Raw genomic sequence first — 14,529 nt, forward strand, 5'->3', positions numbered from 1 at the left:
TAGCTTTGACTTTTGAGGGCACTCAAAAAGTCCCTTTTTGCCTTTGTGCGAAAATTGCAAGTGGTTGTCATGAGTTGTCTTACCCCACCTTCTTTTAGGGTTTAACCATGGTGTAGGTTGAGTTAGGAGTTCTAGTGTGGCTAGTGGGTGGAAATAGTTATTGCTCCTTTTGGGTGGTTGAGTTGGAGGCTTATTTAGAGGCCTTCCTTGGTCTAGTGGTTTGGTTACCCAATCTCTATTTTTAGAGAAGATTTCTTGAAGCTTGAAGGAAGGAGGGATACTCTACTCAAATTTTTTCATTGGCATTACCTCTTTGAGAAGGTAGGAAACACCCATCTCCCTTATTCAGTTTGTATGTTTTGTTTCATGTTCTTGTTACCTTGTTGTTGTTTTACTGTTGTATGGATTGTGGGTATGTTGGGAAGATTTGTAAACTGTGTTATTTTGGTTGTTTTCCTTTCTTGTTTATGTTTGAAATTTTGAGTTTCCTTGCATGGGTGTTTTGGTATTACTCACCCTAGGAGAGGGCAGAAGTGACCAATTTTGGGAGAGGTCTGTTTAGTTGGACTGCAACCTGTGTAGAGTCTCTTCTCAGGATGAGAAGAGGGATAAAGGGTAGGGTGTTATGGGCCCCTACCCGTCAGCACAAACCTGGTATGAGTATGGCAAGTTTAAATGGAAGAACGGAAGTTGTTGGTTATTGGCCCCGATTTGGCATCTGAATTGGTGTTGTGCTTGACTTCTCCAGTTGGAAGAATCCACCTCTCCCTAGTCTTGATTCACTGTGAATCTTATTGTGTAAACCATGTATGACTATGCATGCTTGATGTTCTTTTGGTTCTGCTTGGTTGTCACCCGATCAGTTATTGGTTTCCTCCATGGTTCTTGAAATGAGATTTAGAAGACATTACAAACTCCTTGATTTTGATCATGAAGAAAATTTGATAAAATTATTGAAAATTGGGATTGAGATCCTATTGTAAATTGTATTGTTTAAACCTTATTATATATGGCAACGAAGCCAGGTTTTCTTCTTGATTCTTTCCCGGCCGAGCCTTGAATCAGGTTGATAATAAAATAAGTGATTGAGTAAATTTACTTCTCTTAAAATTTTCGTATTTTATGTTTTCATATGAATGTGTATCAAAGATAAGATGCAACAATGATGTTCAATTATGCAAGATTCAATTTGTGATGTATGGTGATGCCTCTATTCATATGGACGGTAGTGAGAGATATTACTAATCCATGTAAATGTATGGTGTCTTTATCAAGTTTGAAATGATTTAGTTCATGGTTGATTGTGTTGAAAATAAATTTACAAGAACATGTAGGAAGAATTATGTCAAGAGATCCAAGCTAAAATTGAAACATGATAGAGAAATAACTTTGTGTATTTTGATACTCCTTTCAAAAGGAATGGAGCATTATCATTTTGATCTCTCTTATTTTCTCAAATGCCTTATGACTAGTTTAGTCATTATGTTGATCCATCAGTTTTATTAGATAGTTAAATGAATACTCAGATGGTTATTTCAGGTAATGTGGTTTCATTGAAATGCATGGCCATTTGAGGTTCATGGAAATAATGAATTAGAAATTCATAAGAGAATGCATACACCTATTGTGGTAATATAATTGCAAAAGAAAAATATACATGGAGTTTCAAGAGAGAGTAGACAAATTATCAAATAACCCACCTACAGGATGCTGGAGTTTGTATGAGAGAATGTGATAATCCTTGGATTGCAATAGAGAATATTCTAAGAATCTTTTAGTGTTTAAAATTAGAAATAAAACTATATATATATATATTAATGATATCTAATAAAATGCATAAATTATTAAACCCTAATAACTTAAATATCCTAAATTTCTATCATCTACCTAATAAACTTTTTGCATTAAATCCTTACCCAAGTCTCCTTGGGCGTTAGCTTTGGATTGTTGTTTTTAATTGTTTTTTTTGCTTTAGCATATGTCAAATCGACATGGGGGGGGGGGGGGGGGGTGGGGGTGACATCACCCTGCCCCATGTCCCATCCCTCTTGTCTTTTTGGTGTTAACCTAGCGCTAGCCTCATGTTTGGATGGGATGGCAGTGTCCAGGCCTTGTTGCGAATTTATTTCCTTTTGTGTTGTGCGTTCTCCCTAGGTCGCTGCCATAAGGGACTCGCCTGTACCCTTTTTGCAGGCACGCTGGCCCATGGAGCGCCCAGTCAGCGCTTGGGCAGCGCGCCAGTCCTTGCCTAAGGACCAAGTGTCAGCTTAGGGTAGGGGTAGGGGGAGGAAGGCTTAGAATAGGGGGCTAGTTATAGGTAGTTTCTCATTTAAGTTTTCTGTTAGTGTGTAATTAGTATGTTTAGTGAGTTTATTAATTATGTTAAGTTGTGTTTTTTTTTATGTTATTAAATATGTTAGAATGTTAAGAGTATAGTTTAGTTGTAGTTAGATTAGGAGATAGTGTTAGGTTAGTTTTAAACTTTAAGTTTAGTCTTGGATTAGTTAGTTATTTAATTATTTGATCTTAGTTTCATTATTAACATTATTAATATATATATATCTAGTTAGTTTAAAATGAAATCTTAATTGTTAAAGAATAATTAGTTGAATTAATAAAGTTTAAGGTTATCTTATGTTTGTTTAAGGACGTTGTTTGTAATTGTTAATATTTCTTTTGTTACTTAGTTATGTTTAAATACTAATTAGCTAGTTTTAATTTAAATGTACTCCAATTGTTTGACCATTAAGTAGATTAAATTATCGATTAATTGGCTATTTAAATAAATGTTAAGGTAGTTGTTGATTGATTTGTTATTGCAAGAAATTTTAGATCCGAATTCATGTACATTGTTATGTAAGAAAATTTGATTGCATATCATTGCAAATTAATGTAAATGTTAAAACCAATAGAAAATGTTGGATTGTTTCCTTTATCTTTTAGTCAAAAGTTAAGTGTAACTTACACTGTTAATATCTTTTGATATGTTTAATTCTTAAATGGCATAACTTAAGATTGATATCAATCTAGTAACAAAAGTTTCAAAATCTTAACAATGTAATCGCCCCCATGTTTATAACCTTAAGACGTAAAGTAAAGAACCTGTACTAAAACTATTATCAATCATTTCAAACCTAGGGCATGTTTAATTATTAATTCAAAAAAAAATTTGTGTGTGTGTTTTTGCCTTCAAGTTTTGGGCATGACAGCAAGAACTATCAGTTTGAAGAAATTTTAGAAATTGTGCATACTAATTTATGTGGACCTGTCGGCATTGAAAGTTATACTGGTGAAAAATTCTTCATTCTTTTTGTTGATGATTATTCAAGAATGATGACTGTCATGTACCTAAGAGAGAAATCAGAAGCATTTGAAAGTTCAAATGGTATTTGGCCAGAGTGGAAAATGAAATAGGCAAAAGACTGAAATGTTTAAGGTTTGACAGAGGTGGTGAATTTATTTCACATGAATTCAATAACTTTTGCATTGAAAGGGGAATCAAAAGATAGGTTTCAACACTTGGAACTCTTGAACAAAACAGAATAGCTAAAAGAAGGAACAGATCTATCATGGATTGTGCAAGAACCTTAATGATTGAGAAAAGCATTGCTATCAAATACTAGAAGGAAGCTATTAGCACTGCAATTCATACCTTGAACTAAGTACAACTGAAAAAGGACTCATTCAAAACCCCCTATGAGTTGTGGTAAGGCTACAAATCCAATGTAGGTTACCTAAAAGTATTTGGAAGCAAATGTTACATTTTGAAAGAATCTAAAAAAGATAAATTTGATGTAAAGGGTGATGAAGGAATATTTTTGGGATATTCTTGCAAAAGTAAAGCATATAGATGTATGAATCTGTCCACTCACAAAGTCATAGAAAGTGCACATGTGAAAGTTGATGAGTTTGTGGAAAGAACTAAAGAAGAAAGTAAAAGGGAACCTGAAGACTACAGGAGATTTGTTTACATTGAACCTGATACAATGCCAAATATACCTATTAATCAGGAATCTTCAACTCCAGAGTCTTCAGTAACCGAGTCACAGGAAGTTCAAACTGAGCTAATGCCTACCGAGTTGCAAACAGAAGCTACCAAATCAACATCTACCGAGCTCGAGCAACTAGATCCAGAACTAGAAGTTGAGACATAGAAGGATAAAAATGCAAGTCATTCAAAAGGCAAGGAGCCTATGTTAGCCAAGTATTTCAAGAAACATCATGTACCAAATCTGATCATTGGAGATAAATCAAAATGAACAATGAGAAGAAGTAAGTTGAAAGGAACTTGTCTACTTGCTGATTTTGAACCTAGAAATGTCAAAGATGCATTAGAAAATGAAAGTTGGATTGAAGCTATGGATGAAGAAATAAAATAGATAGAGAAAAAAAAAACATGGACTCTTGTACCTAGACCTAAAGACAAGAATGTGATTGAAACTAAGTGGGTATTTAGAAATAAGGTAAATGAAGATGGTAAGGTGTCAAGGAACAAAGCTAGATTGGTATGCAAAGGATACTCTCAAGAAGAAGGTGTAGACTATAGAGAAACTTTTGCTCCTGTTGCAAGATTGGAAGGTGTCAGAACCTTACTTGCATATGCTACATACAAAGGATTCAAAGTTTATCAGATGGATGTCAAGTTAGCATTTCTCAATGGGATATTGGATGAAGAGGTTTACATTGAACAACCTGAAGGTTTTGTTGATCCAAACAAGAAGAACATGGTCTACAAACTACATAAAGCATTATATGGTCTGAAACAAGCCCCTAGAGCATGGTATGAAAGATTGCATAACATGTTATTTAGATTGGTTTTCAAAGAACTAATGATAACAATAGTTTGTACATAAAGGAAAGACCATATAATAAGATTATTTTAGCAAGAGATATTTGTAGATGATACTTTGTTCATAGGAAATGATGATCTTTGCAAAGAATTTTCAGAGCAAATGAACAAGGAATTTGAAATGTCAATGTTTGGTGAAATCAAATTCTTTGTTGGTCTTCAAATTCATTAGAATAAGAATGGTATCTACATCACTCAATCTAAATACATTAAGGAGATACTGAAAAAGTTTGGTATGGAAGACTGCAAACCAGTTGGAACTCCTATGTGTACTGGATTGAAACTTACCAAGGATGATGAATCAAAGGAAGTGGATCAGACATTGTATAGATCTATGATTGGAAAGTTGTAGTATGTAGTGCACACAAGACCAGACATTGCTCTTGCAGTAGGAATTGTAGCAAGATTCTTAGCAAAACCAAAATAAAATCACATGATGGCAATCAAAAGGATCATGAGATACTTAATAGGAATTGAAGATTATGAATTATCCAATAAACTTGGAGGAAATCTAGATTTAAAAGTGTTCACCGATGCAGATTAGGCAAGGAATGTTGATGACAAAAAGAGTACAAGTGGAGGAGCTTTCTTTCTTGTAAAGAGGTTGGTTTCTTGGACAAGTAAAAAGCATAACTATACATCCCAGTCCATAGCAGAGGCTGAATATGTTGCAGCAACAGTAAATTGCTCAAACATTGTATGGTTCAAACAATTATTGGAAGGTATGAAGCAAGAAATCAAAGAACCTGTTATTATGTTTTGTGACAACACAAGTGCAATCAACATATCCAAGAATCCAGTGATGCATTAAAAAATAAGGCATATTGCTATAAAGTATCACTTTGTTAGAGAATTAGTACAAGAAAAGGAAATCAGATTGGAATATGTCCATACAAAGGAACAAATTGTTGACATATTCACAAAGCCTTTACCTAAGGATGCATTCTTGTATCTAAAAGGCAAGTTAGGGGTCATTCCCCTATTTAAAGCTCACTAAAATACAGTTTTAGTGATGCATCAACATGAACAGAATTGAAGATCTATCAGTTAATGTAGCAAAATAATGAAGACATTGCATATGAATCAGTGCATTAGGTACAATGCTATTCATTTTATTTGTGTTGTCTTTGGCATGTGTTGTCAAGAGGGAGAGTATACTATCATATCTTTCTAAAATTTGCAAAAATAATAAAGAGTTTGTGTAAGAGGGAGAAATCATTATGAAAGAGGGAGATCACTGTATTTTGAGGAAGAAGGTGAAGTATTCTATCAGTAAAGACCTGTCTTCAAATTTCATTCTGCTATGACATGTTGTGTTTCCATCAATGCCAAAGAGGGAGATTATTGGATACAATTGTTCAATTGTGTGTTGTCTTTGATGTTACACAAATGTCATATTAGTCATCAGACAAAGTCTACCAAGCTCAGTTGGTCAGCAAGGAAAAAGATAGAGTCTAACAAGCTCAGTTGGTAAGCAAGGCAAAAGATAGAGTCTATCGAGGTTAGTTGGTCAGCAAGGCAAAAGATAGAGTCTACCGAGCTCAGATGGTCAACAAGGAAAAAGACAAAGCCTACCAAGTTTAGAAGGTTAGCAAAGAAGGTTTACAATGTCTATCGAGCATTCTCAGGCTTGACCTTGCACAGGCAATTGCTACCGAGCTTTCAAGGTATAGCAAAGGAAATTGAGTTGTTACTGAGCTCACTCAGTCATCAAGATAAAATAGTGCAAGAAACATTTCTAACCGAGCTTTCATGGATAGAGAAGGAAATCTAGTTCTTACCGAGTTAACTTAGTAGCCAAAGGATTTTGCAGCTTTTGCAGTGTTAACCAACTTAAGATGGTTAACTCAGGAAATTATTTCTGGAAGCAGTATTTACTGAGCAGGGTTAGCCAGTGAAGGATTCCATTATTTTGTGAAATAAATTTTATTTGTTTAATGTAATATTTGTAGCCAACTGATATATGGTTTATTGGTAAATGTAACTTGTGAATGAGCCAACTTGATAATCAGAATGGGTATATACAAGAGGTCAAGTTGCAAATTCTAAGTGTGTGATGGATATGAATGAGAAAGAAGGACTAAGAGTGAATTTTCAAGGATTATTAGAGATCATTGAGGAGCATAAAAGCTATATTTGATTAAGAAGGATCTAATAGTGTAGAATGGAGATCTATTATCAGCAAGTTTAGTTGCATCTTATTCAGTCAATTCATTGTTACTTTCTAACCATTGTAGTAGTGATTTCAAATCTCTTAACAGAGTTGGTTTAACAACCATTTTGTAAATCCTCTAACAAGGTGATAGTTCAGTTGAATTGTTCTACAGACCTCTAGCAAGGCCACTCCTAACAAGGTGATTAAATCCTCTAACAGGGTCACACCTAATAGTGTGTATTGTAACCTTTAACATGGTTGGCTCCTAACATGGCTCACTTCAGAAGAGTGAAAAATTGGTAGCTAGTTACTTGGTGGTTTTTCCCATATTAGGTTTCCACGTTAAATTTGGTGTCTCTTGTGTTCATTTTATTTAACTTTTGCATGCATATTAATAATTATGAATGCTAGATGATTAGTAACCAGTTAATCTACCGAGTTATAATAGTCTTATAGTGTTTACTGAGTATTAGCAATAAATATATATTTAAGACATCTAAGGGATCTATGGATTTGTTTTTGTGGTAACTGATTCACCCCCTCTCTCAGTTACTCCATCTATAATTCCAACAATACATTCCTTATCTTTAGAACATAACTCTTCCTTAGTGACAAAGACAATTCTCTTTTGTTCCTCAACTTGTAATTTCAATTCTATAACTTGTTGATTTAATTCCTTTGTTTCTTTTTTAAAGTTCTCTTTTTCCTTTAAGAATTTATTTTCTTGAACACTTAAATTCTCTTTTAATTCCTTGATTTTTTTAAGTGCATAAATAAATTCACATTCTAAATCAGCCTCAACAAGTTCAACATCATCACCACTATCTAATTGTTGACAAGTAGTTTCTATAGCCATAAATGAAACTTAATTTTCATCACATTTAAAACTACTAGATTCACTATCTGATACATCAGCAATCAAACTTGTCTTCTTCTTAAAGAACTTCTTTTTGTCATAAAATTTCTTTTTACTTGATTTCTTTTTCTCATCATCTACTTCACCATGACTATTATAAGGACATTTTAGATGCAAAGTGTCCTATTTTACCACAATTAAAGCATTTGAAAGGAAGTTTACCTTTGTATTTACCTACTCCTTTATTTAACTTCCTTGATAAATATGCTTCAAGAACATCAAGATCTTTTGATTCTAAAGAGACTTGCTTCACTTTCTTTTCCACCTTGAATGTTTCTTCTTTGCTTGTGGATTCCTTCTTGCCAAACTTTCTCATTTCATAAGCTACAAGTGCTCTATGAATATCTTCCATTGTATACTTCTTAATATCTCTAGTTTCTTCTATAGAACATATCCTAGAATCAAATTTATCAGGAAGAGATCTCAAACCTTTCTTTACAAAATCAATATCATTAATTTTTTCACCTAGTCCTCTTATGCCATTTACAGTTTCATTTATCTTAATGAGATAATCTTCTACCTTTTCATCATTACCCATCTTTGTTGGAAATATTATGATATTCTAAGTTACTGAGAGGGGAGAGGTGAATCAATAACTAATAAAAATTTATCCTTGATTAGCAATTAATCCTTTATGTAAATTCTAATCTAACTACATGCATGAGAAATTGAAAACATGAAAGAATACACAACACTTTAACACACAAGATTTGGTGATCTAGAAACCTTCCAAATAGAAAGTAAAACTAGGGTGGGGATGATACACACAAAATATAGTATTGCAGTATAAAGTTGGGTTGTTAAGGCTTACAATGATCACTTCTGATGATCTACCCTATTAGGAGCAATAAGATTGCTAGGTCCACCTTGCCAAAGGATTTAAAAATATACAATGAAGTATGCACTCGGTAAAGATATTTACATAAGATTGTTAGGTCCACCTTGTTAAAGGATTTGACTGATCCACCTATTAGGATGAAGCAGTAGCTGATCTCTGATCCATGCTTTGGTTTGTTGAATGAGATTCCTTTAAGTTTACAAATCACCTTGCTATGATAGATAAATCTTTGTTGCTTCTTATACTACTATAGCCTTTGTAATTTTCTCTTTTGATCTTCTCTGATGATTACATTACTTCTCTTAAATATATATTTGGATGTGATACAATTTGCTACATATATACCAATCCAATTACACAATTAAAAAGTTGGCCACAATACAACTTTACACAAATATTACAAAGTCGGCCAAAGTGTAGAACCTCAAGTTCTAAAGACTGAGTCGATGAGGTTCTGATACTTGGCATCCACTATCAATTCTTGGTATTGTCATGCACTTAGTAGACATAGAAGCTAGATCCATAGTGATCACTTCAAGTAGTTTTGAACTCGGTCTGCACTAGTGATTTGGCAAATACTATGAAACTCAACATATAAACTAAATCACTTGATTCATACAGCATAGCTCAGTCAATACTATCACTTCAAGCTTGATATAAACCGAGTCACTTGGTTAACACTGAGTATCTTAGTTAACACTAGACTTGCATCACATTAACTATGAACTCAGTAAGCATTGCATAACTCAGTTTGCACTGGTAAACTCAGCATACACTGAGATGCTCGGTTTACACTACTGATCATCAACTTTGTAGTAACTACTCAGTACAAAGTAAAATTTGTCCAAAGGACTTGGTAGAAACCATAGAACTCAGTAACAAGTGAAATTATTGGTTAACACTTAATTATATAATATTCTTGGTATAAGCTTACAATCTAAATAAGTGTATGTCACTAATAACAAACATGAATGGATTGTCAGCAATCTTAAGGTCTTCAAATCTTGATTTCAAATGTTGTATCTTGGCTTCTTTAACTCTACCATTACCATGATATGTGTTTTTCAATTTTCCCCATAATTCTTTAGAAGAACTGCAATGCATTACCTTAACAAAAACATCTTTAGATAAACTGTTAAGTATAGCAAATTTAGCTTTCATATCAGTTTCATAGTTCCTCTTTTCATCAAGATCTGTAGGTAAAGTATTAGGAACTTTATAACCATTAACAATTGAATCCCAAACATCAACATTAATAGATAAGAAATATGTTTGCATCATTACTACTTCCCAAAAAACATAATATGATCCATCAAAAATAAGAACCTTTGAAGAACTGTCTTGATCCATGAAAGATAAGTATTCCACTCAACCAAAATCTACCCAAAGTTGTTAAACTTGATGTAGGTAACCTTTCTCTCATACCACTTGTTGGAATACAAACACCATCGAGAGGGGGTGTGTATTAGTGGTTTAAAATAATTTTCAAAACTTGAAACAATTACAAATTATACAAATTTAACACATGAGTAAGATAGTTAATGAATAAAAAAGTGACACAATATTTTAACATAGAAAACCCCTTAGGGTAAAAAAACCACTTTGAATCTAAAACTTTATTGGCCTCTTGGGGAAATATTTTAGAGCTACAACTCTGGGGAGCACCACTACCCTATTTTAGAAACACCAATTTCAAGGAACACCAATCTCTTACACCTGAATCACCAACTTCCAAAATGAACAAATGAGATATAAAATCAGAGGATCATCTCTGTTAAAACACAAATCATGAATCACTAGTTTCAAATTCTTGTTGAAAACATAATGCAAGATATACTTCTATTATCCTCAAAACATCCAATATCTAAATATATTTTCTTTTTCCATTAAAATATTTGATCAAATATTGATATGAATGAATGAAGAAGAATTATATAATCCTTCTTCTACCTTTGATAAACTTCTATAATGAAAATCAAATCACAAATATGAAAATAGAAACATAAAGCATTACCCTTTTTTTTGCTGTTAAAAATCTAACTGCAAACTATTTGGTCTACAAGGAATTCCACACAAATCCTGCAACTTCTGTCAAAACCACCTATTTGATATTTAAGAGGAATGTATCATCTACTTATAAACAAGTAAAGTCAAAATTTTGGAGGTAGGTACATACCCAAAACTTCCATTATACCAAAACCACTCAAAACTGGTAAAATTGTCATCACAATTTGGTAATTGTTTCTAATAAATAGACTTTTTCTCTTTCAGCACATGTGGTACACAAAAGCTAACAAAGACCCATTTTAGCTAACTCGGAGACCTTTCCAAAAAGGCATCATAGGTGGAGACTATCTAATAAAAAATCTTGTCGACTTTCTCATAGACCAAAACTATTTTTTAAAACTGTTTTCTAAACCAATGTGAACATTAAGTGTTCATTGCTTAAAACTTAAGTGTTTGTCTTGAATATGTTTTCAAAAGTATTTAAGGACATAATATAAGATAATTACATGATGTTAACCATACCATATGCTCATTATAATTACATTATTGACATCAATGACAACAATCAAAGACTAAATACCAAGGGTTCAACACTAAAAATATGTCTTAAGTCCAAAGAAAACTACGGTTGGGCATTACAGCCACCCCCCCTAGAATTAAGATTACTCTTGGAAGCCTTCTACTATGATTATGGTAACAAAAGGTCAAAACATACTATCCAAAAACTATATTAAACAAGTTAACTATGTATACACTTTCAGTCACTAAGAGCAATATAATTATGGTTTAAGAGTAAGCCAAAAATTATATTGATCCAACATTCATCTATTTAACAATTAAAAAATAAAATTCTAGATCAATAAACCTTCTCTCCTACTACAATCAAAATCAATATCTACATCTTAGAATCTCTTATAAAATGTAAAGATACAATGCATAGAAATGAAGTGAGATTCTAGAACATAGATGTAGTGAGTTTCCAAGTTTCACACTCAAAAATTCTATTGTTCCAAAATATGTTGTTCAATAGTTTGGATCTAAGTTTGATGTCAATACATGGGTATGTGCAGGATCATGGTGTGTCAAAAAGTGGCAATTTGAAAAATCTATAGTTCTGAAATATCTCAAACCATTTCAAAATCTATTCCAACATTTTTTCCACCCACCCTAATACTAAATGAAAATAATTAATATGTTTATAAGGTCTACTATATCTTTTGATACCAAACCTATATGGTCAACTTTAGAAACATCCTAAAAATATGCTTTTGGTCTATTTTTATGTGATTTTTACTTCAAACATGTAGCTGATGACTTTTTTTTCACCAAATTTTGATGAAATGAAAAGAGTTTCTTAAGAATGTTCTTATCTTTTCATAAATGTAAGGTTTGTCAAATTATGAGTTTAGTAAGTAATTATTACTTATTTTCTAATGGAGTTATGTATAAAGTGTTGACTGACACACTACTTGAAAAATAACTATAACTTTCAAATGGTACAACATTCTTTAAATCCAAAAGATGTATCACATTCTATGCTTCTTCTACTATAAGGGAAAAAATGAAAAATTGAATTTTGCAGAGTTTTGAATTAGTTAAGGTGGTTAGACACAAGAGTTTTTTTATTCCAAAAATACTAAAGTCAAAAATTAATTATTAATTAGTTATTTAGAATAAAAATACCCAAAAATATGTGTCACATACAGGCATGAGTCTACAACTTTTATCTAGAATATTATTAAAAAATATTATCATTTGATTTTGATTAAGGTGGTCAGACGTGCATCTAGTTCTTATTTTTGTTCTAAATTTTTGTAATGTTGCATTAAAATTCAAAAATTTGACCAATCAATTTTTACTTTTTTGAGATAAGTCCTAGTAATTGAGAAACTAGATTCAATTTGCTAAAAATGATTTTCTCTCAACTTTTTGATATAAAGTTAATAACAAGTAGAAAATTGCACATCAAGTTGACATAACCCTGATTTTCTAATTTTTTATTGCCACTTAAGAGCATAGTTTGGTTGACCATGATCCTACACATACCCACATGTTTTCTATTTAATCATATTACACATTGTACTAATTGTTTAACTTAAGGCGCACAATATGCCTAGAGTTCCTAGTGTTGAAACTTGGGCTTTGATAACAGATGTAATGCTCCGCTCGAGAACCGAAGAGAAATAAATCTAACATATTACAATGTTACTAAACTATTTTTTTCCTTTCTAAAGTTTATACAACATCAAAGTAACAATGCGAAAGTAATATACACATATACATCATTTACATAAATGTAATTACAATATGAATTTCATTCCTAAAGGGTTCCTTCACTTTGAGCTACGTTTAAGATTTTTTATTAATTGTTTGAGTCTTAAGCACAATGTGCATTATCATAAAAATATAACATATTAATCTCATAAGAAAAATCATGAATACAACTAATATAATGAAGTACATCTAATAGATAGAATCTACTGCACATGTTAGAGGGTATGCAATAATAGATACATGATAACATATACTTACATCAATTTAATAGAAGTCTCCAAGATAGAGATAAGAATGATAAAAGTATAACTGCATCATCAAACTTCGAACATCTATAAATATGAGGGGGACCCAAATGGTAAGAAGTCACTACCTCTTGACTATGTGGTTACCTACTTAGGATTCCACTCCCACCATGCAAGGAAGATAATGCATGATTGGCATACAACTAATCAAACCATAAAACATTCTTAGGCAATGAATCCTAATAGGCAAATCTACCTCAAGGGTAACACAAACTATTCAAGAAGAAAATATAACCAAAGTTGAAAGAACATTCACCCAATACCAACATCACATACCAAGTCAACATACATATAGAAAGTATATATCAAGTACCAAAATCATGAGATAAATTCCACAAAAGATATGCACCTCAAATCAAAAGACACATGTCAAAAGCACAATCACCATGAATCACCAATCATCATCAATGAAAGTAAACACTAAACATAAATGCATCCAACAATAAGAAGAACACCAATAACTGCAACACTAGAGGAATATACAAAATCTATGGAGGTGACTTAGGCTACATAATAGGGAGTGTCATCACATGGCCAAACTACTTGAGTTACCCTAGATTTGTCTATCATTAGACCCCAAACCCTCAAGCATTGAGTTACCTTGGACTAGTCACTCTGAACCCCAAACCCTCAATGTGACACATGTAGAACTAGAATAACCTCTCATTAAGATAAGGAAAACTAGTCATACCTCTCACTAGGTATCATCCCACTCACATCCTTAACCTATATAAGCATGCAGGGCATGATCAAGGCACATCTCTAACTTATATTTTTAATGTATCTCAAGGAAAAAGAGTTAGGCAAGATATTTTAATTACTATGTTATCACTTATTACACAAATTACAATAGGTTACCCTGGTATTGACCACTTTGGGTCCTAAGCCCCTAGTGCAGCCACTCCCAAAGACACATACCTAGACAACCTCCCCTAAGCACATAAACCACAATTTTGTCCCAAACCATAACACCCATAATGAAATAATTCAACTCCTTAATAGGAAATTATAAAATAGTGTGGCTCTCAAAACCCAAGTCAAATGTTCAACAACATAAAAATCATAAAACATAAGTATCAATTTTGAATCATAAAGTACATCACAACCTTTAGTCAAATAACCATCACAAAAGAAATCTTAAATGCCTCTGGTGCACATCCTAGTTTGACCAACTAAATAGTTTGC

General features: G+C 32.6%; 1 pseudogene; it reads left to right on the plus strand.

Moving 5' to 3' along the window:
• The first annotated feature begins 1,526 nt into the window (after positions 1 to 1,526).
• LOC149561749 (alcohol dehydrogenase-like 7) overlaps positions 1,527 to 14,529 on the plus strand; it is an 86,818-nt pseudogene continuing 73,815 nt past the window's right edge.

Source organism: Cupressus sempervirens, chromosome 4 (assembly GCF_028749045.1).
Source record: "Cupressus sempervirens isolate cs-2001-9-10 chromosome 4, ASM2874904v1, whole genome shotgun sequence".
Taxonomy (NCBI): domain Eukaryota; kingdom Viridiplantae; phylum Streptophyta; class Pinopsida; order Cupressales; family Cupressaceae; genus Cupressus; species Cupressus sempervirens.